The 6556-nt window shown below is 40.4% G+C and overlaps 1 long non-coding RNA gene across 1 annotated transcript; it reads left to right on the forward strand.

Moving 5' to 3' along the window:
- Positions 1–3111: 3111 nt before the first annotated feature.
- On the forward strand, positions 3112–6186 carry LOC125508518. The gene is made up of 2 exons (XR_007283575.1): positions 3112–5523; positions 5622–6186. It is a non-coding gene; the product is annotated as an uncharacterized LOC125508518 (long non-coding RNA).
- The last annotated feature ends 370 nt before the right edge of the window (positions 6187–6556 follow it).

Here is a 6556-nt window from a genome sequence, read left to right on the forward strand (position 1 = left end):
CATGACCGCGCACCTGTCCGCAAATATCCATGTAACCGCGAGGGTCGGCTCTGATACCAACTTGTAACGCTCCGGACACACCCACCGGTGGTCGTTACTTCTGACGGGATCTAGACTGGCCCCACAGATCAATACTAGTATTTTCTATGCACTTTGTCCTCATTCGTGCGCACCCGGGAGCAACTTCCCGGTCGGTCACCCATCCTAAAACTACTACAAGCTGAGCACGCTTAACTTTGGAGTTCTATCCGAATGAGCTCCCGGAAAAAAAGGAATTATTTATTGATATGAGTAGTCCATCATTCCTAATAAACCAGGCTATCACAGATACCATGTATGATGATGGAATTGCACAATGTATTGCTCAGGTGCAATCACACGTATATTTGATGTACAACGATGGACCACGACCTCGACTATACAAGGAAACTAGAAGGTGGGCCCAATACACAGTATACACATAACACATATATTTGTAACATCCCAAATTTTCAATTTGGAATGTTATACATAGATCATTCTTGCATATCATATTTTATTGCATTTCGTCTCGCGATCCTCGAAATCCTAAGCAACTCAAGGACCCTCGAAGAGAGTTGGGGATTTCCCCGGTTTTCAAATTTGATTTTTATCAAATTTTGAAACGAGGATTTTGGTTTTAATTATTTTTCTCTCTGAAAATATTTCATATTAAAATATATGAGAGGAGATAATATGACTTCTCCAAAATAAATGAAATATTGGAGGAAAAATATTAAAATCAATATTTGTTTTATTTTGGATTTTATTTGCAATTTTGGTTGCATTAGAAAAATTGCACGTTTTCAAAATTGCATTTTAGGGCCAAGAAAATGTTCATCTCGTTCTAAATATTTTATTTAGACGGAGAAAGTTTGTTTTGGCATTTTTAGAATTTTTATTTTATTTTCTAGGATTTTTTTCGGCGGAATTAATTTAAAAAAACGCTAGGGCTAACTGGGCCGAAGCCCAGCCGCCGGCCCACCTCCCCGCGCCGCCGTCTCCTAGCGGGAGACCGCCGCCGCCGCCTGAACCGGAGTCCGGCTCGGACTCTGCTTCCCCGCGCCGTGCCCCCTCCTCCAAGCCGAGCCCCCCTCCTTAAAAGTCGTCGCCCCGCCGCCCCTTGGAGCCCCCACCACCCCGCCGCCGCGAGCCGCCGACCCCGCCGCTGCAAGCCGCCGTCGCCCGCTGCCGCGCCGCCCCGACGCCCTTTGCCCGCTGCCGCGCCGCCCCTCACCGGAGCCACCGCCGCCGACCTTTGCCCGCGCCGCTGCCGCCACACGCTGCCCCGCCGCTCGCCGGAGCCACCGCCGTGCCGAACCTCGCCGGAGGTATAGCGCCGTTCGTTTTTTTAGAAAACCGGTTCGGTTTTTGTTAGAAAACCCTAGCTTGTTTTTTTCAGTTCGCCGCTTTTTCCCGGTTTTTCTTTTTAGCGGACGTTCGTCTGGATGTTCGTTTTAACGAACGGTTTTTGCTCGTTAGTTACAGATAACGAACGCTCGTTGTTAGCCTGATTGTCAGTTTTCTTTTATCGGATTATTCCACGATTATTTCTGATCGCGATTTCTGATCTGAATTTCGTTCTAGTTTATCTTTTCGCTCGTTAGTCGGAATCAGGCGATTCAAGCGCCTAGATCTTCGTCTCGAGACCCTCTTTCCGTTTAACCAACTTGCACAAGTTTTTGCTACTATAAAATTTGACCTAGGTCCAGATTAGTAAACGGATCTTGTTTCTTTCGCCGTTTGAGTTTCGTTGCTCCGTTCGATTTGATTCTTTTTGCAAACCGGAGTTCTTAAGTTGAACTTTCTGGTTAGATCTTCTTATTTGAGATTTACCCATGTTTCTTAGCTTGATTGCTTATGTAAGCTATTGTTTGTTTGCGATAGAATTCCCGGAGTGCGAAGCGTGTTATTTGGAGTCTCTAGGTTACGCGGATCGTCAGCAAGGCAAATAACACTTTGATCATACCCCTTTATCACCCAGTTTTTATGCATTAGTACCAATCCTCAAATATTGCATGGTTAGGATGTCATTAACATGTGGGTTGGGAACTAGTTGATGAGGTAGAACATATTACCCTGTTACATTCAAACCCTTGGGAGTTACTTCTACCCATTGCTTATATTGCTATGCTATGCTCGTAGACGAGGTTTGGTGAGTGAAATCCATGACAAATGTGAGATTGATAATTAATGGTTCAACTTAAGGTGGCAACTTAAATACACATCTGGGTGGATTGAGGCACCTGGAGTACCCAGTGTTGCCTGTATTTTTGGAAATCCCAGAGTACCTGTGTGATCTTCCTATGGACCGCCACCCAGACTCAAAGGGAACTGAGATGATTCATGCTAGAAACTTCCGTATGCAGCCACAAACTATTATGGGCTCTAGCATAGTTGAGTAAGTTACGTGAAGTTCTTAAAGAGATGGATCAGCAGGTAGTGCGATTGTAGGTTTGGTATGGTCTGCCCGGAGTAGAGAGTTAATGTTTCTGAAAAACTGTGTCTCGGTCATCCATTTCTCAAACATCCTGTAATGCGAGAAAACCAACGGAGATCGGGTCTTGTGGGGAAAAGTGCGCGAACCTCTACAGAGTGTATAAACTAATCATGGTTAGTCGTGTCCCCGGTTATGGACAATCTTGAGTATCTAGTACTTGGAGTATCTTAAGTATCTCATCACTCTAAATTAATATTGTTAGGTTGATAATCTTATATTTACTAATTGAAGCATCAACCGAGGCTCCACGTTAATCCTCAATAACGAAGAACTTTGTCCATCCGATCTCCATACTAAGAATTTGTAGCCGTAGATGTGATAAATCACAGAGTCCTCACCAATTGTCCCACCTGCACTTGCTTTTTACACACAAAAAAACTGTTTCACGTGATGGTTTGGTTAAAAGAAAAAAACTTATAGCTGTATATGGGATAAATCACATAGTCCTCACCAATTGTCCCATGTGCACTTCCTTTTCAGAAAAAAAATGGTTTCACGTGATGGTTTGGTCAAAAGACAAAATGATAGCTGTATATGGGATAAATCACAGAGTCCTCACCAATTGTTCCACGTGCCCTTCCTTTTAAGAAAAAAATCTGTTTCACGTGATGGTTTGGTGAAAAGAAAAACTATTCCACCTCCCCCGATCCTTCCCTGTCGAGGAACCAAGGCGTCCTCCACCATCCGCTAGGCCTGCTTCTCCTCCCCCACGATCCGATGTTCCTGCTCCTGTCCCTCCTCAAGTCTTCACATGTATCATCTAAAACCAATCCAAGCAGCCTCTCAGGATCGCGTTCCTATGCAACCTTCGAATCCACCCTGCCGCAGACATGATGCAATCAATATTTCATGAGGAGGCTTTTCCAATCTCAGCGCGCATGCCCCGAGCAACTAACGATGTTCGATGTGGTGGAGAAGGCGGTGCAAAGGCAGTTTGTTTCAGATCTGGGAGCCTTCATTGTTGGTGAAGCTGGAAATAATCAACCGCTGCAAGTATGCAAGGAAAAAGGATGGAGTAGGTTTTCAATTTTCAATTTTTTATGTTGTCCATCATGCAATTTGAGACTTGGTCTCCAATCAGCAAGTACATCCTATTTGTTTTGTGGGATTTTGGTGAAGTGTGTCATTTGGTTTTAGGCCTGTTCGCGATAGGTATTTGTAAGATTGGGAAGATCTGTAATTTATGTGCCATCCGATTAAGAGATTCAGTACACCAAATATTGGGACGTACTTGCGCACAAAGTCGATCACCTCCTCTAATTCTGTTGGGAAGTGGATAGGTCGTTTTAGCATTGCATGATTTGTCCAGTCTACTATTGTTTCATATAAATAAAAACTCCATGTTTGTTTTCATGAATCTGTTCTTTCAATTATGCTCAACCTATTGTCCAATAGGATTTGCTTATCTTAGAAGCACAAACTACACTCTGCTTTGAAGTTCTGATGCAAGTTTTTGATAGTGCTATTTGCAGAATGGAACGTGTATGCATAAAAGAGGCCAAGAGGTCAAGAAGGTATCGCCGTTAAAGTATTTGTTGGAAGTAACACCAAAATAATTATGCTCAAGTAAACCTCTTGGTAAAGACTAGCAGCAAAGCTGTTCACCTCCTCGACACTCCTCAAATTCATTGTCGGACACTCCTACGCCCATCAGCAGGAAAAAGTAGCTATACACTTATAATACTCTGTTTGAGATAAATTTTACTCATATATTTTGTTACCCGTCCCTGATTGTTCATGTTATGCCCACAACTTTAAATCTATAGTTCTCCCATTAATTCTATACTTCAGCAGCAAATGGCACCAATGCATGTTGCGGGCAATTAGGAACAAGTGGTATGGCTAATACTTAATCAGTTGTTTAATTATTTGTTTCACCTTTTCCAGGTTTCGTATAGGAAAATAGACTAATGTTTTCTCTTATTTCTTGCAGTTGCTTAATTACGTATCCAGTTTCCAGTCCATGAACTTCTTTGAAATAAGTTGCCAGTCTATGTAGATTAGTATTTGATGAGTTACTAAGAAATTTTTAGGTATTTCTATATGTTCAGTTATACTCTCATATGCGATATAGACCTGAATTGACCGAAAACTCAGATAGCTTTTTTTCTTATAAATGTGAGTATTATAAAGAAACAGTCACCAGCTAGCTGATTCAAAGAACATTATAGATTTAGATAATTTAACTGACATGGAATTCAGTCAAATATAGTGTCGCTGTCTAATATCATTTGTTCTATAATATCTATAATGTTTGAGGCATCTAGAGTTCGTGGTTCATTTTTCTTGCTCTTCTAGAATAGATTTACTCTCAAAGGATGGTTCTCACGCCCCGACCCTCCTAGCGACATAAAGTTGTCGTCTCCAGCCCATCACTCAATGGAACTTTGATGGGCAACCCTCGGCTTTGTAAAGAGCACATCTTTTCACCAACCATTTATACATAGAAATGCTGGACAATCACAAGATTTGCATCGTGTGTATGAGCATATCTGTTTCACGTGAATCCACCTCTTTATTCTCTATACATTCATTCACATATTAGATGACAAATCGTTTAGATTATCACAGTGTATATAGGTGTGCATATCAAGTTTCTGCAGAAAAACTTCTCTCTGGTAAGAAAGTTTCTATAGCTTTTAGTCCATGTTTAGTTAAATCATCAGAATATCTGCTGAATATATATGTTCATTCGTGCAGTATACCCTATTTTTTTTTCTTATACAGAAACAAATTACTTCCATATATTTTGATGCTTCCCATACTGAACACAATTCCTGACCCTTGAACGACAGTTTTTATTCCTTATCTCCATCTCACAGATCTACCTTCTATCTACATATCTATCTGTTCCTTCTACTTCTAAGACAGATATAATATTTGTAGTTCAAATGGTGAAATCTACATAAGTTTTATGATTATGTTCTGTTAAATTATGTGCCCTTTGCTAGAAAGAGCGAGAGCTCAAGACTACTGTGGAGCAGATTGTACATGTAAGCCGATAGGTAATGATGTAAATTCAGTTGGCCACCAATAGATTATTCCTCACTGACATATACGTGTCATTTAATCTTAACTAACTATAAGCTACTATTTTCTGTAGATTGGAGTGCCTGATCGAACCCAAAAAAGGAGTTCGCAATTATGCAGTAACTTTCTAACTGATATCTCCTATCGGCTGTTTCTTTTGATTTTTTAATTTTCGTGCATCCGTTTTAGGTGGAAACTTATTGGCATGGCGGGTCAACGGACACAACAACGACACTACCATATGACAAACAAGAATGCATCGGTGTTGAGAATGGTCATAATCCTCATGTTGGGAAGCCAACATGGAGACTGCTACACATGTTCCTCCATTCCTCGGGAGCAATAAAGAAAATATGGCAGACATGACTTCTACTATATCACCCAGACTTAGTGTACACACATGAATATAGTTATAGATCACAATCACCTATTGTGCATGTCCCAATGTTTTGTAGGGCCCGATTAGCGTTTCATGTTTGTTAGTCACTCTAAAATGTTGGACTTAGATCTGTAAAAAAACATGTTTGACTTAGGTGAAGCTTCATTGAACCTATCATTCTCTTTGACATTTAATTCACATCACACTTTAAGTTCTGATCCAGGATTCATCTCAGTTGAATACAATGGTAAAGCTCATATGTCTCGAGTACCCCATGTCTAAATTCATGTAGAATAATTCACAATGTTACGGCCTGACACAAACCGGATAACTTGGAAATAAGAGAAAAACATGGTTGTCATATCATATGTTGTGTTCCTATAGATCTCAACATACAAGAATTATTATTAGCTTACAATAGTTTATAGGACACAATTTAGGATAGGTTATGAAAGAAGGAGGTATGCAATATATCGTTCCAATATTTAATTCCTAAGGTAACAATGATTATGATTCAAAGGTATAGCTTATAAGTGAATCCAATTTACATATATTCATTTGGCATTCATGCTTTATTGTTTTAAGTTGGCTTATTGATCATGTTGATAATAGAAATTAAGTTCTTAAAA

The sequence above is a fragment of the Triticum urartu genome, chromosome 5 (genome assembly GCF_003073215.2).
Source record: "Triticum urartu cultivar G1812 chromosome 5, Tu2.1, whole genome shotgun sequence".
In the NCBI taxonomy this organism is placed as follows: domain Eukaryota; kingdom Viridiplantae; phylum Streptophyta; class Magnoliopsida; order Poales; family Poaceae; genus Triticum; species Triticum urartu.